The sequence below is a fragment of the Cygnus atratus genome, chromosome 1 (assembly GCF_013377495.2).
Source record: "Cygnus atratus isolate AKBS03 ecotype Queensland, Australia chromosome 1, CAtr_DNAZoo_HiC_assembly, whole genome shotgun sequence".
Classification (NCBI taxonomy): Eukaryota; Metazoa; Chordata; class Aves; order Anseriformes; family Anatidae; genus Cygnus; species Cygnus atratus.
In genome coordinates this window covers 166,526,094-166,553,693 of record NC_066362.1, presented here as the reverse complement: position 1 = coordinate 166,553,693, position 27,600 = coordinate 166,526,094, and the positions used below count along the sequence as shown (strand labels likewise).

Genomic DNA, 27,600 nt, shown 5'->3' with positions numbered 1-27,600 from the left:
TGGCATGAAACACAGTATCCTTGAAGGACATTATAAGGCTTTATAACTGTTAGTAAAGTACGGGAAATTACACCTGTCAACTCCAGAAAAATAAACTGTAGGCCTTTCTTCCATGTTAACAGCCTTAAAGTGCTGAAAATGTTAATACTAATACAATTCAAACTATAAACCATGTTCCTTTTATTTATTTATTTATTTTTTATTTTTTAGTGAAACTGCTAGAGACCAGATTTAACAGAAGTATGGAGACTGTGTGTCTACACTATACCAACTGCAGCTGCATTTAAGTTTATATTTAGCCAGTTCTGGTTGATTTTCAAGTGATCCAATTTTAGTGTCATCTTAATGACAAATTTTAACTCCTTCCTCCAAAGATTTGAATGCAAATATTTTAATACTTAAAGATATTCTTATTTCCATTCTGACTTGTTCTCTGTGTAAGCTGAATCATTTTTGCTGAAACCTACAACAATGAATACTGGCCTGATGGCTGACATGAAGCAAACATATTTTAGATAAAATTTTCAACATGAAATTTTACAAAGGTACAATATAAATATCATTACTGAATTATCCTATTTTGTTCTATTATTTTTTTTTTCAGTTGAATTCAGTGTAGTTTTGTTTATATTTTGTCTTATCTTACACATTTATAGATTTATTACATATATATAACGAATACACTTTACAATACACGTACAGTTTCCACTTTATTAACCCAAAGTGTTTCTAATCCCAGTCCCTTCACCTCCTGAAATGTTAACATTTCATATGGAATGGATATTAAAGTATTCCTAACATGCCATGTCCTAATAGCGATTGGAAATAGACAGTGGTGCAGACAAGTGAACACTTACATGAATGGTATTCAACATAATAATTACATAGTAGTGTCTTAGTGAAAGCAGAAGTTGAGGATAAAGCTCCATGGTCAAATGTAAACAAGTTATTAAATAGTCCCTGATAGTTGAACCAAGTAAGTGACCACATTGTATGACATAACTTGTCACCCCAAACCCTATCTATGCTGAGTACACTGCATCATCAGCAGAATGCAGTAAGGAAAATTATTAAGCCATAATAACTCAGTGATATTCTTTCATAAGCCTGTCGTTCTTGTCAGGTATCCTTAGATAATTATACTGAACATGCAAGTACATATGACACGTGTGCACTAAAAGTGTTCAGCTATATTTGGCATTCTGTACTATGCAGGATTATCTATCTGCTCAGTTATATTTCAATGCACAGAAAAGCTTGCTTCTGTGCCTGCTGAAGATAATGACAAACTTCAGTGAGAGAAGCACCAAGTCCAAAGACTAGAATTAGATCTGTGCAACAGCTGTGATGACTCATCTTGAAGATCATACTTTCCTCCGTTATTTTAATTTGCTAAGTCAAATAAACTGCCAGACTCCGTTGTACGCTTTGAGAACATCGCAGACCTCCACACAGAAATGAGCTTTCAGTGATTAGGAATAATTTGAACCAAGTAAATGAAACTAAAAACAAATCAGGGGAGTATTTCAAGATTAAGGCAAATGTCTATTGCAGTATAACTGAAAAGAGTTTAGACATTACACATAATTCCTCTTAGAATTCAGTGATATTTACCATAAAAAGATGCTTCTTTGTAGTTGTTAACACTGTCTACAAAATATTTACAGCAATTTTCTGAAAGCAACTTCACATTCTTTTTTAATTCTTCTGGAAAGCTGCTTTTAGTTAAAATATAAAAATTGTAGTTACAAGGTTTCTGCAAACATAGCTGCCATTCCATTAAGGAAATGGCACAGCAAACAGTAAATAGTGTCCCCAAGGGAAATGTAAGTATTGATTTTATTACTATGTTGGTTGGATTGTATTTGCAATTGTCAACTCTAATTTTAGGCTGTGCATTAAGTATCCCTATAATAGCTTAAGGAAAAAAGCAAATATTAATTAGAATGTATTGATAATGTTTTTATAAGTCTTAGATTTAGTCCTTACCAAGCATACATTTTGAAAAAATATAAATGCATTTATTGCTTGTAAATATAGCTAATAAATAAATAGACAGAAACTATAATTACATGGATTACTGATACTTTTTTGTGCATCATGGCATCTGTTGGATGCAATTACTTAAAATTAAAACTGAAATTGTGTGAATATATTAATTATTGCACGTAGCTTTGTTATAGCAAATAAGGTGAAGTAACTATTCAAATACAACATGATCAGTCCATAGATTGTTATATTAGTCCTACCAATTGCTTTTTGGTAGTCAGACTCTTACCATTTTGTCTCTCAGTATTGCAGTCTACTACCAACAGAAACTACAAGAAGGATTATATTTGCAGATACTACTACAGGTAATTTGTGACCTTTTTTTCTGCTCTTTAATTAATTCAAAAGAGTACATTCATAAAACCAGACTTCTTATACACTATCATTTATTTCTGATAATATTCACAGATACTTCAGTAACAGAAAAGATTCATGACTCACTTAGATATTGAACTGCAGAAAGCAGATACTAGCAGACATAGAATTATCTGTTAAAATATAAAGATGTAGTGGGTTCTTCCTCAAAGTTTTGCAATCTTGATATATGAAATTAAAAGACAGTAAGTGTGTCGTGATGGTAATTTCAAATAATGTAAGACTGATGTGACAATTCACAGGAAAAGGATTTCCTAACCATATGTACTTCTCATTCTATCGTACTGGGCCATGTGCACAAAGTATACAAAAAGCACTGACTGATGTAGCTGACACTTCAGAAAAAAATCTATTCCTGGTAAATTTCTTGTTTAATGTGTTAAGTTTCTAAACTAGCTAAAAATAATTGTTTCTGCCATCTACAGAGTTGTCAACTCTTGCAATTTTATCACCACCCTGATTTCATTCCTACTTTACAATTTCTTCTTCAGAAGACATAAAAATGTGATAATTTCAGCATTTCAGTTTAAAGGAAGACCCTCCTGCTCCCTCCAACTGTATGCTGTAGCATGCAAAATTGTGGGGAAGGCCCTGTGGTGGAGTGAGTGGCTGGGGCTGTGGGGTCTCCTCCCTAGGAGCCTCATCTCTCCTCCCCAGGGGCCACACTTCCAGCTATGCTGGAGATCTGTTAAACCTGGAGCAAGGTAAATACCTCGAGCTTAACATTGTCATAACTGAACACCCCATTGGCCAAGTATTATCTAGTTGTGAAGCTGTATCCTAAACCTGGAGAAAGCAGCAACTCAAAAGAACAGTAGTATCAAAACATTAATTTTCAGACAAATGGTCTGCAACTGTTCTGATCCTGCACCAGGCTCCTTCCTCTTCTTTATACATACACATTGACTGCTGAGATATTTAAGGGGTTTTGAAAGTCTTTTCCTATTTCCTGACAAATGATGGAGAAAAGGAAATGGAAGCCCTGCTGAATTTTTCTTGCCCGTGCCCTTGCCACCCATACAACTAGGAGCTTGCAGAGGGACAGCCTTCATGAGAAGTGGACAGGGAAGATGCAATACTCAGTGGGCTCTTCTGACTTTCCATACCCAGAAAGAGACAAACTTGAAAGATACTACCAGCACTTAGTTTTCCACAAACACACAGCCTCCTACAGAGCTGTTCTGAGAAGTGGGCAAGCAGAGGTTCTCCCTAAGTTCCCTATTATGCTCTCTGCATATTATAGAAACTTACCTCCTCTGTAAAAACCTTCAGGTGAATAAATTAAGGTGTGTTATGTTTGGCATGTGTCAATGCATACAGCTGTATAAAAGTTCAAGGACCATGTCTGTTATGCATGTATTTATACCTTCTTTCCTCCCAGGAGACATCAAGATCTTAATCAAATGTCTAACACTTAGGTGGTGCAGAGGGGATGGCTCGTGGGTCACTTGATGAAAATAAATTTCACTATTCCTACTGGTTGCTAAAATATATGGCCATTGATTTTACTGAGCTGTTATTTACTTTATCCAGTTGTATCTTTGCTACTAAACATTTAAAATAAACATAGAAATACACAAATAAAATATTAAATCAAAATTATAGCTTTTAACTTGTAAACGTACATTTCTCTGAAACAGTATAGAAGGGCTCCCATAAGGTGAGTACAGAAGGTCTGTGAGAAAAATAAAATTCAGACTACTCAACTGTAAATCAGAGTGCAGTAAGCTCTGGTCAAACTATTTTTATTTTATTTATTTATTTTTTAATATTTTGCACTTCGAGCAAATTCAATTACCTAATGCAATATTTCCTGAACATACATATATTAATCAACTACAACACTGTGTAGGCAGGCATGGGATTATGACTGAAATGGTTTATTTCAACATAATTTCAATAGCGCTCTTTCAAATAAAACAGTTGTGTAAATGACAACATTACATGATTATTTGAAAACAATAGTAAAGAAATTATTTCTGTTACAATTGACTAACAAGACCACCGTATTGCATCATTTAATAGGCCTGAGAAAGCAGGCAAAAGAAAGAAAAAATATCTCTTTTCCTGCAAACCTCTTTGTGTCTTAAGCAAGCAAAGCCACATAACTTTATGTTTCCTCTAAAGTGTTTAAGCAATAATAACTGTATATTGTTTCACAAAGGAAATTTACTGTGCCTACTTTTCATTTATGCCAAATGTCATTAACAGTATTTCTTCCTATTTAAAAGTTGAATTGTAGGGGGAGAATCTACAATCTCTTTTGTTATTTCAAAATTGGACAGCAGCATTTTATGAGATAAAATTATTTGTGATTTACTATAACAAGAAGAAAGGTAAGTGAACTCCAGTGTTGCTTGGTATTAAGAACAATAAGAAAGAAACATGCATTATATGTTATTGAAGTGGCACAATGTCATTGACAAAGTTAAGCAGGGCAAATGTTTTAAAACGCTCAGGCATAAAAGTATTTTACTCCCAGCAAAATCTCTGTTGTGGTGATGGGGAATGCATTGCCACTAAAAGCTTGTAGACCATGTAGACCCTGCTGAAATATCAGAGTTGATCTGTTGCTCACAGTCATATAGGGAAATCTATATTCTGCCTCCTCTAGCACACTTTTTTTCCCAAACAAGATAATGTTGATGAGACTGCCAGTTTTCTCCTAGGAAAACGTGGATATATTCTTGGAAGGAGCTGAAATTAAAGGAAGTTAAATTTAAGTGAGAAGTTAAAGCATGCCAAAATACACACCACTCAACTTGCAGAAATTTGGAGTGCCTTAAGTAAATACTTCTTGTTGGTGACCATTTTCTCTGTCGAGTCTTAGAACACCAGTAAAACAACATCAAAAAGTTGGGGAGAAGGGAGGGAGGGAGGTTTTACTACCTGATTAACACAAGAAGGAGGTTTAAAAATAATACAAACCAAAATCTCTGTTGTATGGAGGAAAACATTCTGCATGTTATCATATGAAACTATAATAATTTCACCACATAAATAGAATACTCTTAACAGAAATGTACGTGAATACGTAAGAGTCAGAAGTGTTTGATATACAAACCTTCTGAAAGAAACTTTCGATTTTTGTTTTGTGAATAGGTTTAGCATATCACAGATGGCAGCCCAGGAGGGGAAATGAGTTCTACAGACTCACCACCCACCGGTAGGGGAAGGGAGGGAGCAGACGCTGAGGCCAGTGTTGACCCTACCCCCTATAATACCAGACAGAATAGCTTCAAGTCACAATTTCCTTCTTAGGCTGCTCCCAGGGCAGCATGCAATTATGTACTGCAACTGGCTTAGGGCAGGCTAGGTCCACAATTAGTCCCTTGACCTTGCTAAGACTAACAGTCTGAGTAAGGTGAGCATGAAATATCTCTTTCTCAAAATTCTCAATTTTTTAATGCAATTACTGTAACAGAAATTTCCCTACATCTTTAAAAAATAATAATAATCATGAATTGTTCATGATCATAAAAAAGGACTTGCCTATAAACTAAACAAAAAAGGTCAAAATGATAGTTTTAACTCAAAGTTTCTATAGCTTTCTTGATAAAATTAATATGAATATAAATTTTCTCTTTATTTCTACTTTCAGCTAAGAAGCATAGGATTGTCTTCTACTTTCTGTAATAGGTTTATTAGTTATAAATCTTTTAAAACAATACTTAGGGAAGTTCCATTCAAATCATAGACAATTATGTGTGATAAAGCTCATGGCAGAAACTGTAGATTGAATAAATGCTGACATCGGTACATTAAAGCACATGCCACTCATATAGTGTCAAGTACAGCTACCCCTTAGGTTTGAAGACACAAATACTCCTTTCAGCACTTTGGCATATATCAAGTAATTAGAAGCCATCTGCTGAAATCTTCTATGTTCAGTCTCAAACAGCCATCTTGAAATGGTTGGGGCTCTATGTCATGCTGGAGGGCATACCTTTCCCTCCACACTCAAGTTGAAAGAGGCCTCAGACAGTGAGTAAGAATGAGATCATACAGGGAAAAAATCACTGCCAGGAGTTTGACCTAGGCTGTCCAATTAATTATCAGTGAAATAAAACAATGCAAATTCATTGAACAAACAAATATGAATCCAAAACTCTAAATTAAAGATAAAACATAGGTCAGTTTGGGACTCAATCATTAATTAAATACTCCTAACAGCCAATTAAAATAGAATATCAGGAACAAGTTAGGCAGGGAGAGATGATTCATTTAACCACTGAGTGAGCAGAATATGTTTCTGCTCATCTTGTAGCTGAGATATCACACATGTTGCATACAATTAATGGGTACAGAAATTTAAGTACAAAATCTAGAAGTCTAAGTTGGTATCCATGAATGCAGTGGAAGACTTACCAGAGCAACATTAAAATAACACTTCAAACTGGACCTACGCTATTCAAAACTTCTGGTAGAAGACAAAGAATTGGGGCTGGAAACTGTTCTATAATGCCTGTTTCATGAGTAATAGAAAAAAAAAAAAGATTAAAAAAAAAAAGATTGTTCTTCATTATTTAAAATGTCACTTCAACAAGACAGGCATAGGCATAAGGAATAAAACAGATCACAGAAGTATACATTGAATGATTAAAAATAACAACAGAAAATCCTGTTTTCACCATGTGATCAGTTCAGTGATAATTTTTTTTTTCTATTAGATGCATACAATATGATACAGCGAGGTAGTTATTTTGATAAAATGGGAGCATGCAATAAATTATAAATGGAGAAAATCCCCAATAATAAAGTTGAAGAACATTTCTGAGTGCACTATATTAATGGAGATCAAAAAGGCAAATAACCTATATGTAATACATGAGTAGTGAGAAGTAACCTCGAGAACTTCCACGTAAATCAGTTAGTTATATGGCACACTGGGTCAAGGTTTAGTGAAGCAACTTCTCAAAACCATAAAAACCACTTGCTGGAACAGCTGGCTCTACAGCAAGTATGATGAGAATATGCTCTTTAGTACTCTTAAGTAATTCAAGGTGTTCCTTTGCACAGTAGCTACAGTTATCATGCTATAGTTAGCTTATAGAGAGCAATCACAATAAAGTTATTCAGAAAAAACCCTTATAAGATATGTGTGTATTACTGTGGCCCTAAAAAAAGGACATGATAAAGTCTCTGAATCATCTTCATTTCAAAAGGCAAGTGAATTATGTAAGTCTCATAAAGACTAGATCCTTTTCAATGCCGCCTCTGCTACATATAGCAGAACACTGAAAAGTGGAGTCAAAGAACTCTACACTAGGTTAAAGACTAATGTATGGCATGGTGAACAGGGATGCTACAACTGATATCTTAATGAGCTTTGATTAAGAACTGGAGGATGCATTTTGCAAATATCAAAGAGGAGAGGAGAGGAGAGGAGAGGAGAGGAGAGGAGAGGAGAGGAGAGGAGAGGAGAGGAGAGGAGAGGAGAGGAGAGGAGAGGAGAGGAGAGGAGAGGAGAGGAGAGGAGAGGAGAGGAGAGGAGAGGAGAGGAGAGGAGAGGAGAGGAGAGGAGAGGAGAGGAGAGGAGAGGAGAGGAGAGGAGAGGGGAGGGGAGGGGAGGGGGGAGGGGGGGGGAGGGGGAGGGGTGGGGAGGGGAGGGGAGGGGAGGGGAGGGGAAGGGAGGGGAGGGGAGAGGGAGAGGAGAGGAGAGGAGAGGAGAGGAGAGGAGAGGAGAGGAGAGGAGAGGAGAGGAGAGGAGAGGAGAGGAGAGGAGAGGAGAGGAGAGGAGAGGAGAGGAGAGGAGAGGAGAGGAGAGGAGAGGAGAGGAGAGGAGAGGAGAGGAGACGAGAGGAGAGGAGAGGGGAGGGGAGGGGAGGGGAGGGGAGAGGAGAGGAGAGGAGAGGAGAGGAGAGGAGAGGAGAGGAGAGGAGAGGAGAGGAGAGGAGAGGAGAGGAGAGGAGAGGAGAGGAGAGGAGAGGAGAGGAGAGGAGAGGAGAGGAGAGGAGAGGAGAGGAGAGGAGAGGAGAGGAGAGGAGAGGGGAGGGGAGGGGAGGGGAGGGGAGGGGGGAGGGGAGGGGGGAGGGGAGGAGAAATATTCGAGATCAGCCCAGTTATTTTTATCTGAGGATGAAGCAAATTCATCACTTAGGAAAATGCAATATTGATACAAATACTCTTCTGGCAATCCACATAGCAATTTTTTAAAGATGATTTTCAATATAAATTGCTCAGAAATATAGCTTACTGTAAAAATTATTTGGTAGATTTTGTAAACGGACGTTTGGTGAAATTCAATTCTTACAAGAGAATATATGATTGTAAAAAACTGTGCCAAATTATCCTTAGTCCATGCAGCTTTGCTTCAATATTCTTGACTAGAAATCCTGTAGCTACTACTTTCCACCTGTTCAAGGTAAATTTCTTAACTATACAAATCTCTACAACAGGTTCATTTTCACATATTCAAATCACTACAGCCATACTCCAATAGTGACTGTGGTACAAGTATTTTTGGCTGAAGTAACTACAAAACCCACCTATCTATTAATCATTCTATACATCAAACTGAAGCCATATTAATGCCACATAATACTATTTTGTGAAACCATTTATATATCACAGAATCACAAAATCACAGAATTGTAGGGGTTGGAAGGGACCTCAAGAGATCATTGTGTCCAACCCCCCTGCCAAAGCAGGTTCCCTAGAGCAGGTTGCCTAGGTAGGCGTCCAGACAGGCCTTGAATATCTCCAGAGAGGGAGACTCCACAACCTCCCTGGGCAGCCTGTTGCAGTGCTCCGTCACCCTCACCATGAAGAAGTTCTTTCGCATATTGGTGTGGAACTTCCTGTGATCCATTTTGTGGCCATTGCCCCTAGTCCTATCCCTACAAACTACTGAGAAGAGGTTGGCCAAATCCCTCTGTCTCCCACACTTAAGATATTTGTAAACATTGATAAGATCCCCTCTCAGTCTTCTCTTCTCAAGGCTGAATAGACCCAGGTCTCTCAGTCTTTCCTCGTAGGGAAGATGTTCCAGGCCCTGTATCATCTTTGTGGCCCTCCGCTGGACTCTTTCCCTGTATTATCCCTGTATTTTTTGTACTGGGGAGCCCAGAACTGGACACAGTACTCCAGGTGAGGCCTGACCAGAGCAGAGTAGAGGGGGAGAATATTCATCATTTCTCAAAAATATATCCATCTTTTCTCAAAAGAACAACTAATTGCATGTACAGGGTGGTTTCTCTGGTTAGTCCAAATTGCTGGTTGTGACCACAAAAGTATCCAGTTAAGTCCTGGCTGAATCTCATCCAGCTCTCTATTTCTCTGTCCCTACTGCATAAACGTAGCCATCCCCATTAATAACAGCCTGAAAGAAGCACTTTACAACACGAGAAACCTAAAGACGCTCAGATGGTCGTAGAGAAGCCAGAGGTGTTAAACTCCTTTCATAACTGCCCTATCCACCAGAGCCAACATCAGGAGCCACTGAGTTGAGCTCACCAGATAAGGCCAGGATTCCCAAGAGACATGCCTTCAAAAGGAAAATGGGATCCATCATTGTACAGAATTAGTCAAAGTCCCAAAAAAGAGCACACACACTCAGTGCCTCAACAGTTTGATCAGTAACTTCAACTATTGTAAAGGAAAAGCTAAAGACCTACTAAAATTAACTTAATTCTGAAGTTCTGTAATTAAAAGTGAAATCAAATAAAGAAACAAAGAGCAGATGTTGGTTTTATTTCTGTATGTCGACATTATTACGTAAACATTTCCCCCTCCCCCTCCCCTAAGACATGCTTTTCTTTCATTCATTTGCTATGCTTCCTATTTTCTTTTCCCGCTAAACAACTGTAACCTTCAACAGTACAATGAAGTCGTTTATGTCTAAATTCTTGTTACATTTGGGATTTTTTCTTTATGTGTTTTGTAATTGTTGTAGTTGATTTATAAATTCTTTGTCTCAGATGTAAAATGGAAGTAGAATATAACCTTTTTTATTCTGATTAACACCTGTAAGAACACAAGAGATATACAAAAATAATCTAATTTTTCCATAAAAGAGCTCATTCTCTAATTACTTTGTTTTAGAAAGCTACTGAAGATCTCCCCTGATAGGAATTAAACCAGCACCCAGTTGGTTCTTTATTATCTCTTCAACAAAATGATTTATTGTTTGTAGTCTGAAAGCAAAAGAGGAGGAAAATTATTTTTTTTTCTGTACCAGTAGCCCTATCACTTGCTCTATACTATTCTTTGAAGTTGACAATGAACAATATTGTAATGATACCAGAAATAGTTAACTCTTTAACAAAACTGCTACACAAAAGCAGTGACAACTGAGATCATTGTACTTCATGGTGATTTAACCTTAGATGTTAAATCTTATGTTTCTTACCTCAGCATGACCTGCTATAATGTTCAAATTTATATTTATCTCCTCTGCAGTCTGGACATAACTGAATATTTTATTTTTATTTTTTTAAGGTTTCAAGTGAAAAAAGTTTAATTAAGTAGGAATACATTTTTAAAAATGTCAGGAAGAGAAAGTTGTAAACCCATTATGTGTGTGTCTGAGCTATAAATAGTAAACCAATTTTGAGATGAGTTATCTTATACATCAGTGAGAATTTAATGCTTTGTTTTTATACATTGATTAAAATGGTAAGGCTATTAATGCTTATAGAAAAAGGGTTGTAAATAGGCAAAGGAAATTTCTATCAAGCTGTGTAACTAAAACCAAATCTACAATATGCATATATATGCATGGCACATTAAAAAATAAAAAATAAAAAAAAATCAAAATGTCTATGTTGGAAAAGAGGTGTCATAAGAGCAAAGGTTCTGAGGTTCTGGGATTGCAGGAAGTTGCTTATTTCCAAACTCATAGCACATTTGTAGCACCACAACCTCCTTAAATATGGAGCAGAAAACTAAGTTCCCACCTGCAGTGGAAGCCAGTAGAATATACTGAATAGGAAACCCAAGTATAACACTTCCCCTGCATTCTTCAGCAACAATAAGGAGATGAGTAGAACACAATTACAACACACCCACAATGTTCCAGAAGAACATTTCTGTGAAATCTGTTGTGCTATATTTTGTGGTGAACTGTTTAACAACTGGAATTTCTTTTGATGTAGATGATTTTTAAGTTTCTGATACAGTGTGATAAGAGAGACAAAGAGGGGAAATGCATCGTGAGGTTTACAGAGGTGTTTGGTGGTACAAATTTGGGATGATCTGCATCATGGACAAAGTATGATCAGTCATGCATATTGCTAAAAAAAAAATCCTTTATGCCAATTAATAACCATCATGCTTTATTTTCCTTCTCATTATAAACTGGATCTATTTAGACAGGGATGAAAACAATGGCTAAAATTACTTTAAACTAGATGAGACTTTATCTAAATATCAATTATTACTTGTACCAATCACATTATTAATTCTGGGCATCAAAGACAGGAAAATCTTTAAAAGAAACATTTACACGTGCATGTTAAGCTAAGGAAGAAATGTTGAAATGTTAGCTCTCTTTTGGAAGAAAAACTTCTTACCATCTCATTAGTGATATTATTGTTCCCAGAGTCAGGGAAACAATGTTGCACAGACTACTGCAAGCACTGGAAATCTATTCAGTTGCCTGCATGTAGGAATCTACTGTCATTTCAGGTGGCCTGTCATATCTGATGCATCCCCATGGACTTGCAAATATGACACAACACCTAGCTGCATATGATCTCTGCCATTCTGGAGTGGAAGCTAGGAGCCAAGCAGGATGCCCTAGGGCATCCCAAATGGTACAAGGCACCTGCACTTAGGCAACTGAATCAAGTTGCTGATGTCTTTCTTGCTCGAAGCATATTCATAATGATGAATTGTCAGACAGTAGAAACCTGCTTAGCAATCTGCATAATGTTAACCCAGAAAGCCTGAGTGGAACAGTTATCTCTTGTAATCTTTAGATAATCTTCATAGCACTGCCCAGAAAAGTGTGATTTATGCTCTGCAATCTTAAATTAATAAAATACTATAGCTTAGTCTATGAGTGCGTGCTCATTCAAACTTAACATAATTCAAGATTTTTAAATGTAACCTAGAAAACAGTTTCTATATTTAATATACCTTTATTCTTAGTAAGACTAAAAAGTAAAGTTAAAAAAGAAAATTATGTTATTCAGGATATGAGAAGATGGAGTATACTTAAGTATAATTTTAACAATGTTATGTCCTATAATGAGTTGACCTTCTATTCTCCTTAACCCTTTTTTTTTTTTTTTATCAAAGCCACCAACATCCACTTTGCCTTCTGTTTCTCTAATCTGCAATTATTTATGTTTTCTTCATGCTGCTCTATCTGCCATGGGAGCAAAATTGTATTTGGTGAAATATAGAGCTAATTATACCATGAACCCAACAACAAAAAGACAGAGCAGATGTTACTTCAGATGTGCTAACAGTCCCTATGCTTAATGCACACATAGTAAAGGACTAAACATGGTATTTGAAAAAGAAAATGTGATGGGCTTAAACATGTGGAAAGAAATTAGAGAAACCTCAAAAACAATGACATAATAGGCTCTAAAACATTTATTTAGTGGTGGTATTCGGTATCAATTTTACTGTAATTAAATATATATGTGAAGTTATATATGGGGTTAAATATAGCATATTAGGTAATTATGCTCAATTTCTTCTGATCTCAGTATCCAGTTTCTTCAGCATTCCTTCTGCTTGTGCATCATCACCTTCAGTTCTAGCACTAAATTTGTCCATCTCTTTATCCATCTGAACAATTTCAAAAACACAAGAACTAGATCTAAGAATAATTGTATATATATATATATAAATAAATACAAATAAAAATCTAGCATTCTTTTTCTGAAATCAAAATCAATAGGAGTAACCAAGAGCTGGAGAGCAGAACTTAATAATGGAGAAAAAATCTGACACTGCTTAGAAACACAGGTTTTTCCCTTGTTGTGTTTATTTGAAATGCAGAAACAGTATGGATGATTGCACACCAGTCCTCAAGCCCACACACTGGTCCTGCTAAATTTAATAGTATATGTGTAGATTAAAAATGCAACTGTAGGAAGAGATGATGTAAATACAGATTTTTAGCACTCATAAGTGCCGATCAACCTACCACACTCCTATCTAGAATAACTTGGAGACAGTTTGATATTTATAATAAAGGATTTGGCATGATTAGAGTGAGATCTCCCAGCAGCCTACAGAGTAGTCCCTACAGGTAGGGGACCATTGAGATCACAATTTCCCTCTCCCTTGCTACCAAACATCCACAAGACTATTACATCTCTTTTCCAATCATATATTTCAAAACTGAAACTATAGATCTGAACAGGAACTGAACATAAAATTGCAAAACTTTCCATTCCTCTATCATCACCTTTATCACTTCATTGAGTAGAATGGTCACACAAGTTGGAGGTAATTTAGGATACTTAACAAGTTTTCATGTTTTTCATGTCCTGTAATTCCAATTATTTAGTACACACAAATGCAATATAAATTTGCCATGTGCTCTCTTACCTCACTCAAGAGGAGTGTAGTGACTCCCCTGAGTAGCCAACCAAAACACTATATAACAAAAGCAAAATAAACTTCATTCACTGAATACATGGTACTTTATAGTACAGACACAAATGTAGCCCATCACCAGTCAAGCTTCAATAGAAAAACTGAGACCACAGTAACAGATTGCAGCAAAAATAGATTTGACTTATTAGCTGTTGGAGTACTAATAACTTTATTATGATAAATCACTTTTCATTGATGTGCAGGGCACTTTTCACCTCACAAAAATGGAGATTATTACCACACTAGTTAAACTCTACAACAAATAGAAAAAAAAAAAAAGTTTAAAAAGATGTGATGTTAAATTCAACTTTGAAGGGATAGATGCGTGAATAAAATGTAACTCCCTAATTATAAATCTTGAGAAAAATATCTCTAGTAAGAGATATCTCTGATAATATAGAATTTCAAAGAACTGGTTAAAAATCATGCATAAGAACAAACTAATCACAGTGCTCTAGAAAGGAACATGTCTTTAACAGCAATCATCACAGTATGAAATCAACTCTGAGCTTATTACATGTGACTGAATAATCTAAAATTGTAAAATTAAAAATAATTATTGATAAAAGATAAGACATAAAACCTCCCTAGCTGCTTGAATCTAAGAATATCAGGGGATGGAATGAATGTTGAATTTATGTTGTGGAAAATTGGTCCCAAGCTGGTTTTACACTTCATCAGAAAGCACTTTTGTCTTGTATGCAAACAGTTAATGAAGCGTACCAAAACTGCAACTTTTTTGCTAGCTTTAGTGTGGTAAGACTCACAGTATATTCCATAGTTTGCAGAATATTTAAAAAACATCATAATTTTTCATTTCTTCTTCTTTGGTTATAATGCAGTATCCTATAATTTTAAATAAGATTTCTTCTTGCATTTTCAGGTTTTGCTATATTTAGCTACCAGTTGCAGATAATAGTATAGACTTTTATATCCAAAACATTTATTTTCTTTCCTTTTCAGAATATTTTCAAGAAAATATGAAACCAATGAATACCTGGTGCCCTAATAAATTGTAAGAATGTTGCATGCATGAGTGGTTTTAAAATTGTATAGTTAATTCTTTCTCATTTATTTCTTTTTAATTTGGTTTTGACTATTCTCACATGATTGAAAACAACAAACAAATTATGTCAAGGACAGCTACCCATTTTTATACCATTTTAAACCATTTCTATACCAAAACTCAAATAATTATGTAGAATAGGAAAGACTTAACAATATGCCAAACACTTGCCTTCAAAAGGCCTTCATTTCATATTGCAGTTATATGACTTTTGCATAAAGAGTTTGACTACAGAATTATATCTGAGTGTGGCAATATTGTCTCAACAATACACACTCTTACAATTAACTTTGGGAAATTAGTGGGGTTTACACAGCTGAACAAATGATTGGCAAACTCCAATCAATCACCACATCAAAAAGGAATTTACAACTGCAAAGACAAACTGCATCAATGCTCTTCAGGAGGAGAAAAAAAAATGTAAAATAGTATAATGCAGGAACTGAATATTTTTATTTACTCAAGGATCACGAAAGCTGTTTTATCTGTGGAGTCTAATCTTATACCATTTGTCCTGTAAGGAAGCTCCCATCAGCTGACCAACATAGCAAAAGCTACTAGTATAGATTATGCTGAATGCGCAGAATTAAAAAAAATGAATATAAACCATTCTTTGTCATACACCCTCATTAAATAAGCCCATTAATGAAGAGCAAATAGTACAAAATTGGGAGACCCTTGCTAAATATGAAAAATAAAAAGTATCTGCCATTAAAATTATACAGGAAAAGAGTACAGAGCCTCAGGTGAACAAGACAGGCTAAGGTACATTTCAACAACTACGTGAGAAAAAAAATCCAAGTTATAATAAATGAACTTGGCATTACATTTACAATTAGTAGTGCAAATGTTTATACAATTTTAAGCAACAGCAGTCAGATGAAGATATAAAGATTGTTTCTAGGCTTGGGTACCACTGAACTAGTTTTGAGGTAGCTAGATTACATTCATAATAGACCTAAACCTTCTTTCATAACAGTTTCCTAATAGACTCTTCGTGTTTTCATAATATATGATAGCTGACATAGAGTTTCTTTGTTTGTTTGTTTGTTTTTAATTATTTATCCTGCCATAATATGTTGATTGAAAGTGTCCTCTTAGGCTTTTGGTAAATTTGCTTATCTTTTTACTACACCTTCACACTATTTCACTTTGAGCAAGGCTTTTAGATTCATCTGAGATCCTCTAGAGGTGACAAGCCCAACACCTTCCAGTCCAAATAAATATTTGGGAAAATGTAATCTTACCGCAAGCCACTTCTGGTATAGGCAACTGTGCTCTTATTCACTTTTGGATAGCGAACTTGTTGGACCTCATTGGCTAAGAAAGCTGGCCTTGATTAATGTTCTAATACAAGTCTCTCCAGAAATCCTAGCTGCAGCAAGAAATGGAAATAGTGGTTCAGGAGACACTACTCACCCCATTGGAACTCGTACCAAGGAATTGTTTCATCATGGTGCTAAGGGACATCATGCTGCTGGTGGTGCTGTCTTTCAGATGAGATGTAAAACTGAGTTCTGACAACTTACAGTCGTTAAATATCCCATGGCATTTTTCACAGGAGTACGTGTTAACCCATATGTCCTGGATATATTCCAAATGCATAATTGCATTCTGCCTACCTAAATTCCCTATGCAGCTTCAGTAATATACAGTACTATTTATTATCTTTCTCTTCTCACTTCAACATTGCTTTTTAGCTTCTGGGCTCAGGTACAAGAAATGGCACAGATACACCTCGATCCTTAACTTTTAGTTCATTGATACAAAAGAATCCAAGGCCTCAGACCTGCAGCAGGAAGAAAGAGGGTGTACGGAATTCGAGGCAAAAAATACTAAGTGGGGGCCACCTAAGCTAGACAGTAGAGAAATATTAAGGGCAAAAAAATCTCAGATCTGCTATCCTCCTCAGTCTGGGACTTAAGTACTCAGTAGTTTTGAAAAGTACAACCATTCCTTTAGGTTGTGCAGTCCCAAACCTTTGTAGACTTGTAAATGGATTGGCAGGCTTTTTAAGATGGCACTGTGGGGCTTAACTACTTATATTAAACTTAAACACCCCATAAATTCGACTCCTGGAGAAGTCATCTACTCTGTTCAGTTAAAAACAAAGAGTCAATTCAAGGTTTATTTCTACATTTTACATTTCAAATGGAGTGTTAAACACATTGATAAAACATAGGAACATGCCTTTGATGATACTTCTGGAGGACTCCCTGACTGTCCTAATTATTGAACCACACAACCGTTCCCTCTTTCTTTTCCAATAAATCAGAGGGAGTGAAGAACACAGAAAGAACTCAGACTAGTTTACATTTTGCCAATTCACACATTTGAACAGGAGATGGGAAAAAGAAATTTGTTTTACTCATATAGTCCATATTTCTTCCGTGATGCTCTATTGACTAGACCACTATTTCTGAGCTCACACCACCTGATTATTAGGTGAAACTTATAGTGTCTCTTTGCTTTGTGCCCTGCGCCATACATTAGTAATGATGCATTCTGAATTCAGCCTTACAGATCAGTGAGTGAAGGATTCCATCCAGTCTTTTGGCATAAAACAGGAATTGCTCTGCTTACTGCTGTCAAATAATTTTATCTTCCCCCCAGTCTGGGGAAGATAAAATTCTTAATGTCAAGGGGACTTTTATGGTGAAATGGAATTATTTAGGGCCTTTCAGGCTCAAAACCAAAAACAAACAAAGAAACAAAGAAAAAACCCTAGCTTTCCCTCTGTATTTTCTGTGCTTCATGGTAGAACTTACACTTAAGTCCTCTTCAGATCCAGGGTCTGAAAATGATCCATCCAGATAAATTATTTGTTATAAAATACCTTTATTGACCATTTATCTTATGTATATCTATACATTTTTTCCCTGCCAGATAAAGAATAAATAGTGTAGGTACGAACTAAATCAGTCCTGCCCTGTCCTTTTCCCGGTACAGGACACAAAACTCAGCTGTAAAGCATTTACACCTAGATTCTAGATTCACTTAACTGAAATTTTCAGTTTACATGACCAGCTGCCTTAGATTCCCTGTATAGTCAAAAAATGGGTTTGTTGGCTGTACATAGTAATTCACATACTCAGTGATACTAATGCCCATTGGGGATATCTACCTCTTTTTGAGCCCTGGACAAATGGACTCCTAACTTTAGCACCTCATGAAGTTAAATGGTTTAAACATGACCCATTTTTTTTTGTGATAATCACCATTATATTATCATAAAAGCAATACAATCAGTGATGCATAAGAACAACTAAAATAAGTTCTGGCTTTTGTTAAAACATGCATAGCCTTATTCTAACCATTAACCCCATGATGTTTTCCATTGCATACAGAGTAAATTAAACATGTTCAGAGAGGAATTTTAAATCTTGTCATCAAAATTACTGATGATAATCATATCAGGCAGCAGTGTCAAGTGAGAGATACCACCTTCACTCAAGAATCATCTTTACTCACATCTTTATTCTTCTGAACCAATCTGCTTTCAGAGTTTTTCTTACTGTTCAAGGAAGACATATATTCAAGTCTAAAGTTATATTCATAAACTCTCAAAAGGCAACAGAAGCCCAAAACAACCTCCAAATACACTGTGAGCACAAGTGCATGAAATAAACACAGGTCTGATGGATGTTGAATTAATGTAAATGGCATTTTGTAATATATGACCCTGATTCTCCTTTCACTTATGATGCTGTAAATCTGAGGGGGAAAAAACACCTTCATGGATTTTCATAAACTTACTCTTCACTTCACTTTTGAACTTTACTTCAAAAGCTGATACAGCTGAGAAAGAATCAAATGTTCTTCATTTAAATATCGATTGTGCACTTAGGAAATTAAAATAGTAGCAATACATATACTGAAAATAAAGATGATTTTTAATATATATTAACTTCTGCAAGCTTATAGGCTTAGAGAGAATTCTAAGTAACTAGCTTGTCTGAAATGAAAACATGAATATTTCTAACAAAAGGGTTTTTTACTTGAGGAGATTAGAGGACAGAAAGTACCTTGGAAGCTTTTAGAATATCCTGCACAGAAACAGGTCATTTTTTATAAAATAAACAAAAAAAAAACAAAACCACTTTAATATAAAACAACAGATTGTGTTAAACTCACAATCCCCTTTCTTCTTCTCCATCTGACATGCAAGCACCTGACACACAAAGGGAGTCACATTCAGAAGGAGATTATGATGCAATGATCTCGTTGTGAATGTTGCATTATGGCTTCAGCATCGCTGTAAGAGCTCCCCTGGCACTTGTGCTTACAGCAATTTGAATTTCTCTGGCAGCTAGGTATGATTTGTGACAGATTTCAGTCTTGCTCTTCATTGAGGGAGTATACTGGCAAGTGCTTGAGGTATTTACCATAGAGATTGGAATGAAGAAAATGTAGAGAGGAACATTTGAGGAACTTTTTTTTTTTTTAATATTGATTCCTTTTTTTTTTTTTAAGCACTTATTAAGTTATCTAAAAGTTATTTTCAATGGCATCATTTTGTGCTTCTAAGTAGAAGTTGTGTTATTACATTGATCTACTTGAAGGATTATTCTATTCACCATTGTAGTGAAGCCCTACTAATTTTAATGACTGTTAGGAATTCATATATCACTAGGCAAATGTTCCATGTAGGTTGCAATGTACCTTTCAATTGATTATACAGTAGCTTGCAGCCTGAGTGAAATGCAATTTGCCCATACATTCTTTACACTTGAATTATACATATAAATTTGTCCACATAGTTTGGAAAATATCATGTTGAAAAAGCATAATTATCTATTTATCCTGGAAAATACCTTTAATTCTTCTGAAACATAGGATTAGCTGTTAGGTTTCATGTTTGGCACTGGATCCCTCAAAGTTTGCTGAGCCAAAGCCTCTACGTTTAGGGTAGACTAACTGGTCCCAAAGCTGAGTTGCTCTATTGCAGTCTTTTCTCAGTATCTCTTCTGCCATAAAAGCAAGCAATAAGCATCTGTATGCACAGTTTCTCTAAAACTTTATTGGTCTGCAGAGTAGATCTTATCTTGATTCCTTCCTCATTTTCATGTGTAAGTATTTTAGGTAGGCACCAGGGAATACAGACAGTTCCATAGCAAAAGCTGCTCTCTGAGCACAAACATTCAGGGAAAAATGACAACATGCTGGCTGGCTTTGGCACAAACTGATGAATGAGAAATTTAATAGGGAGATATTGCACAGCGTAGAAAGAGAAAACCTTCATTTAACAAAAAATTAAGGTTGACCAGGTTTACGCTACCTTATCCAGTAGAATGAATCCAAACTTCCATTCACGTGTAAAAATAGCCTATCGATTAAAGCATATTTCTTCCTCTTTGGCCCTGTTTTTCAATTATTTATTTGAGACAATAAGTTTGGCAAGTTCTTTTGTTAACACAGTTCCTGTTATTTTAAAAGCAACTGATTTTATGGCCTATGGTTATCATCTGATGCTTAAAATACGTACATGAAAGAATGCATAGGAGGTGTCAGGTGCACCCCTGGGAGGATAACAATGTCCACATGGTCCCAGGTCTTCTACAAGTAGCAGTTTCTGTATGAATGGGTGAGAAACATTCTTTTTCATTTGCAGATGTTCCTTAGACAAAAGGTACAGGGTAAGATATGATTTAAGGATTAATCCTCTGATCTACAAAGCATCCTCCACACAGGGTTCCAAATATGAGAACCAGATCTTGAAAGTAATTAAATTTATATACATGTGTATACTTAAAATATACAAAGACATTTTTGTGTGTTTTTATAACTGTGCAAGATTTTTATTTTTTTTTTACTTCATTTTTAAATATTGCACCCACAGAGTCTTTAGAAATAGTGGAATACTGCAGATTTGATTTATAAGAAAATACTATAGTACTTCTGGCATATATCATTGTTTCTTTACTGATCTCTACCAGAAAGGATAGAGCTGCATTACATATTAAAAAGAATTATATTTCAAATAGAAAAAGAAAACCCTAACATGCAGTAGTGATTTATCACCATCAATCCTTAAATATATTTATACTTCAAATACATTGTTAGTCAGCAATAAAAAAAAAAAATGAAAGCAGTAAACTAACTAACTCTTCGAATATTAAATGGTATTAAATAAAACACATGGATTTATTTGACCTACTAATCACTGTTTCATTTTTAATATGACTGTGTCTCCTACAAAAATACATGGTATAGACACAGGCTGTTGAAAACCTGTTCAGCGCTTCAAGGTGTTTAAAACTGAAGAACATGAAATATTATATAAAGAAGTAGAAATAAAATGTAGAAAATATGTAACTAGTACCTTTTCTAAATTAACATCACCAATCTATTTAGAGAGATGGAAATGAAAAAGATCATTAATATATAAGAATACATAACAGTTAAGTTTGGCACAACTGTTAGTCTTTCTCACTATACGAGAATGTGAAAATATTCCATGAAACTGAGATACAACATATCAGCACATATCACTTTCCAGGAGAAACAGAATTACATGTTTTAAAAATATTTATAATTATACAGATGGAAATATTTGGGAACAACAGTTTGTTTAAAGTAGAACCTGGTGTAGTACTGGAGAAAAAAAATACACATATTAAATATAAGAAATAATTATACAAGATAGGAAACTCCTAATTTCAGATTGTAAATTCTCACTGACTGCTAAAGACTAGTCAGGAGCTATTCATGCACAGAAGATGATTCTATATCTGCCCTTTGTCAGTTTCTTGATCTTTCCTTTGATTGGTGCTGTGATTGATAGGATACCATGGCAAATTCACTACAAGTCCACTCCAAAGTGGAAATATTATGTCACCCTAATATTTGAACCACTGTCATAACCAAGGAATGTTTTAACGTGTTTATAATGACATCACAAAAATGCCATTATTATAAAGATACATCTTTATAATATATAAATAATATATAAAGATACATCATTTGCTTACATTTGATTTAACACCTTGTTGCCCTGGAAAAAGGTTCTTTTTCATAAGGGAACAGGTAACTTTAAAGAAGCAACTGGGATTTTATTTTTGGGGGAGTGCAGGGACAGGCACCGATCTACTCTCTTTAGTGACCAGTGATAGGACCTGAGGGAATGGTGTCAACCAGTGACAGGGGAGGTTCAGGCTGGATATCAGGAAGAGGTTCTTCACTGAGAGGGTGGTTGTGCACTGGAACAGGCTACCCAGGGACGTAGTCACAGCACTAAGCCTGTTGGAGTTTAAGAAGTGTTTGGACATTTGGACTCTTAGTCATATGGTCTGAATTTTTGTGTAGACCTGTGTGGAGCCAGGAGTTGGACTCAATGATCCTTAAGGGTCCCTTCCAACTTGGGATATTCTATGATTCTATGATTCTATGATTTGATTTTATTGCTACTGTGTATTAAGAAAATACTCTTAAATTTGATATATGTAAACGTGATATATAAAACATTATGTATTAATATTCATATATGTAAAGGATATAGGTAAATATACTAATATGTATATATTAGACTATCATAGAATCATAGAATGATTAAGGTCGGAAAAGACCTCCAAGATCATCTAGTCTAGCCGTCCCCCTACCACTCACTAAACCATGTCCCTAAGTACCACGTCCAACCTTTCCTTAAACACCCCAAAGGACTCCACCACCTACATGGGCAACCCATTCCAATGCCTAACATTGTTGTCTGTATGTTGTCTATATGTTGTCTATATAGTAGATTAACCACAGAATCAAGGCATGTTTAAGGTTAATAACCAGAAAATGATATATTTATTAAGAATTTATCACATATTTAAAGTATTCATAAATCATGGTGGAGGGACAGGAAAAAATAATAAAAAATATATAAATTATTTCTGTATCTATGGTACTAATTAAGCCAGAGTATTTAAATGTAGTAACTGTACTCTCACACACATTTTTTTCTTTTTTTTTTTTCCTTTTTTTTTTAGCTTTTCAGAGAAAGAGCTATTGACTTATTCATTTCAGTTAGCAAGAAATTTCTTAACTTCCTTGGGTGCTTAAGTGCAAGAATATTTTAGACCCCATCTTTGCATATTACTTTATCTTTCAGTGGTAATTAACAGAGTCTTAATCTGGCTAATGTTAATGACCACTGTTCTTTCTTTAAATCCCAGTTAAACCAAGCTTATTAAGGGCCAATTAAAGGAAGTCTTATGTGATCTGAATAACACTAAGACCAATTTTTAACAGCTATAACTCTTTATTTTGGATGATAAGTGTGGAAAAAAAAAACAAACCTCATTATGTCTTTTGTCTGCTTTTAAATAAACTGTCAATAGCTATTGGGAAGGATAAGGAATCTTTGAAAAAGTCAGAGAAAGATAGATGAATTTAGTAAATAACAGATTTACAAAAAATATATATATTAGTTCTGTATAGCTGTTTTCCCTCCTGCTTATTAAAAAAATAGGTAATATTTTATGATTTTTCACTTAATTTTTCGTAATATTATAGTATAAATATGGAATGACACTTCAGAATGATTTTCCAAGTGATAGAAACAAAACCTAAATGTGTATTAACCAAGTTCCACAGACAAAATAAAGAAAATCTCATTCATCATTTGAATAAGAAATTGAATAGTTCTACCTAAATATGAAAAAGTCAATATAGCTTTTGGTTTGGGGACATTCAGATAGTTTCCTCACTGCTTAACTGAATACAATTTTTGACTCTGGACTTTTGAAAGGCTTGTTGATTCCACTTATGTCTAAGGTGACTCTTCCACAGATGCTTTGTTATAAATTACTTCTCACTAATTCTAACATTTCTAAGAATTCACTCCTCAGTTAACTTCAATATTACTTCCCTTTCATCTGAACAGAAGCAGTAATGCAATCTGCCTGTCGCCCCTAGCTAATAAACAAAATATTACTATTACCACTACTATCTAAAATCCAAACACCCTAAAGCCAACTTATGTTGCAGCAAGTTACCACAGGACAGGGTCTTTATATATTCTGCAGCACAACAGACCTGACTCCATGGTGACAACTCTTAAATTCTGTGGTAGCAGCTACAAAATCCATGGCAACATTAATTCATTATTTTCTCTAAAATACTCCTCATGCCTACTTTCACACTCCTGCACAAATATATTCAGCAATGACTCATAGCAGAGAATATCACTGATGAAAAATTGATGGCTATTTTTAACAGTAAACCCTGAATTATATTTTTCTCTGTGTTCTCCAGATAATTTGGCAATAACAGCCTCTAAAAGAGCTCTACACAAATCATCTTCTATCTTGATACTAGCATGGAAGAAAACTTGCATCTGGACTCTCCAGCTTTCAGTGTCTCACTTGCTTCACCAAGGGGATTAAGTTCACTTGTGCTGCATTTAGTTTTCCATCTATCTAGTTATAAGCCGGACCTCAGCTTTCATTTTTTTGTGTCCTTGTTCCTGGCTCTACAAGACAATACAGCTGTACTGCAGCTGCGAACACAATTATAAAAAAAAAATAAAAAAAAAATCCCTTCAACATTGAAAGCAGAATTTTGCAGAAAATTCTGTGGCAGATAGAGTACCATTTTTTGCTCTAAGACAACTCATCTGCTATAGCAACAGCTGTCATCACAACTACTGCAAAGGATAAGTATACTATTTTTTGCAAAATAATTATTAAGAGATGATGAGGGGAGACAGAGGCGAAACAGAGCTCTGCAAAAGTTATGTCAAACCACAGCAAAACAGGAAGAGGTTGGTGACATTGTAAAGGAGTATTTCGGTACCAAAATGGGTCAGCACATCACATCAAAAAATTCAGTTCTAGGTGAGGTCACACCTATAGTACTGACCATGAAGAAATTCAGAAAACACAAATAAAGTAAGCTTAATTTCATCCCCAGTCATTCACAGCTGGTAATTTGGCAAATCAGCTTTTCCTTACAAAGATAAACAGAGACAGATGACCCAGAGCCTCATCCTGTTCTGTGTACATCTCCGTGTGAACACTGAAGCAACAGCCACAAGACAGAACAGCTTGCCAGTCACAAACCAAAATGAGAAGTGTATTCAAAAGTATCCTCAGCTAATGAACACTTTCCATTCTGATATAACTTTCCCTCTTATTCTCCTTTTCTGCCAGGTCTCCTCCTTCACCATTTCTCACCACTATCACTGTCACCAATTATTAGACATCTCTTCTGGATTTGATAAAAGCTCTCTTCATTCCTTTTCCTCCTTAAGATTTCAACTCTATACCAAGGAGTTCAATCCAACATCTGAGAGAGTGATACTCCAAGGAAGGACTGGTTACTGTATCTGTACAACAGCAATCCTTATTATGCCACAGAGATTTCATATAACTATCCTAGACATGAGGCTTGTGAAATTACTTGAAAGAGATGTCTAATGACGGGTTTCGGTGAGTTCCACAGAGTTTATAGAAGATACTTTATCCATAGTATCACCTGGTTTTATCCCATTGTGTATGAAATTAAAAACGAGATTAGACCTTCAGTCTGTAGGTGGAAAAGACATGAATTTCTCTCTCAAAAAACTCTCCATCTCCTATTGCTCCCGACTTCTCACTTGCTCATCTAAACTGATGGACATATCTTTTTCCAGATCTTTCATCCATCTGTTTCATCACACTCCCTACATGCAACTGTGGCATGGGAGCTACATATTAGAGGTGTTTTTGCTGTTTTTTCCTAAGGATGCCTCAGAAATGACTGAACAATCACTATTGGACTCACAAAGGATTTTTTTTTTTTTTTTTTGCCTTTGGATCTTAATGGATTTTAAAGAATCTTGGAATTTTAGTTTAATTGTCAGAAAAAAACTTGGAAGTAATGTAAAGCCCTAGATACTTCTTCTTAACTTTGGAGAACTGCCAGTAAGCATTTCACAACACTAAATTGAATATGGAATTTTGCTAGCAAACTTTTGCATGTGAAAAAGGCACACAAGTCTCCCTTTAGTAACTTTTGCCTTGCTGTAGGAAGGAGGAAAAAGAGAGGCATACTTGTAGACCTTGAAAAAAAGAACCAAATTCTACAACAAAATGAGAATTTATTGAATCCTCTGGTGGTAGGTGCACTGGGGAGATTGGGAAGATTTTCAGTGTTTCAGAAGCTTTCTGGTGTTAAGTTAATAAAATTGCAGCCTGCTGCTTAAATCCATTCCTGCGTCTGTCTTCATTCACTTGAGCATCCTAATCAAGTGTCCATTTAAATAGACTGGTGGCATTTTAAGCTGCCAGCCACTCACACTAAGATGAAATCTTCCATTGTGGAGCAAAAACAGTCAGCTGCATAGGTAAAATATTCATATATAGAGAAATAGTACCAGATAAACTAAACTCTTATCTATGACTCATTTAAAACTTAGTACTCTTCATAGCAGCAGATGAATTAGAGTGCTCCATATAGATAATAGGATACAAAGGTGCGGGGGGGGGGGGGGGGGGGGGGGGGTTAGAGAGAAAACACGCAATGAACAAATACTTAATATATAACTTTTAAGGTCTGATTTTTTGTCCCCTAATTCTAAATTCCAGTTTTAGAGAATGAGACGTTAAAAGATTAATATCATAGGTAATACGTAGGTCACTTTTAGCTAATGTATAGCTCTAATGTGTACTTTTCTGAATAAATTTCTTTCTTATTATTTTCAATGAGATACGCTCAGCACAATAAAAAGCAGGACATTACCAGTGGCATTTTCAGTCATGGGAGCTATATATTCAAGAGCAATCAATAAAGAACACACAGGGCCTGAGAAAAAACTAGTCAAAGGAATCATTTTTCTCAGATACTTAGAAGTATCCTTTTAAAGTAATTGCTTTTGGTCAGTGTTACGCGTTATCATTTGGCCTGCTCTTTTTCCAAAATAGAAAGGATGTCATTTCCATTAATATTGCAACTGTCTATGTACGTTTTTAAAGTGCGTACTCCACAAAAACAAAACAAAAAAAAAACAACAAAAAAGATTTTTGTTTCAACTTCAGTCAACTAACAAAGAAATGCAATATGTTATAGAATAGGCATTGTCATATAGGGAGATCTAAGAGGTAATTTTAAAGAGATTGTAGAACATAAGATATCATCTGCCCTCCTTTCACTTTACAAAAAAATTGTTAACTCCTGTAAAGAAAAATAGAAATGACAGACTTTGGCCCAATCAATCCAGACTACAATCTAGAAAACAGTTAGCAGACAAATATGTCCAAAATTCCACCTAAAATATTGAAATGAACATTGATTCAATATTATAGCATGTTTTAGGAAAGTTAAAGGAAATCTTACAATTGAAACCCTTGTGTTACCTAACCCTGCCTGCAACAGCAGGGAAGTTGTTGCCTTGTGCCTACTGATCATTTAAAGATGTCCAGAAAATACTGAAAATACACAGCATAATATATAACTGTACAGCTGGGATACCAAATTAGATTAGGCAAGGCAAATAACATATCTTCTCTGTTGTAGTAAGGCCTCAGAAACTGTCTAGTTATGCTTTGTACTAAATGTTCTGGCATGCTGCCAAGGCACTTCCAAAC

At 35.4% G+C, this 27,600-nt stretch overlaps 1 protein-coding gene across 1 annotated transcript in view; it reads right to left on the bottom strand.

Moving 5' to 3' along the window:
* DACH1 (dachshund family transcription factor 1) overlaps positions 1-27,600 on the bottom strand; it is a 339,811-nt gene that overhangs the window by 107,368 nt on the left and 204,843 nt on the right. The window lies entirely within an intron of this gene.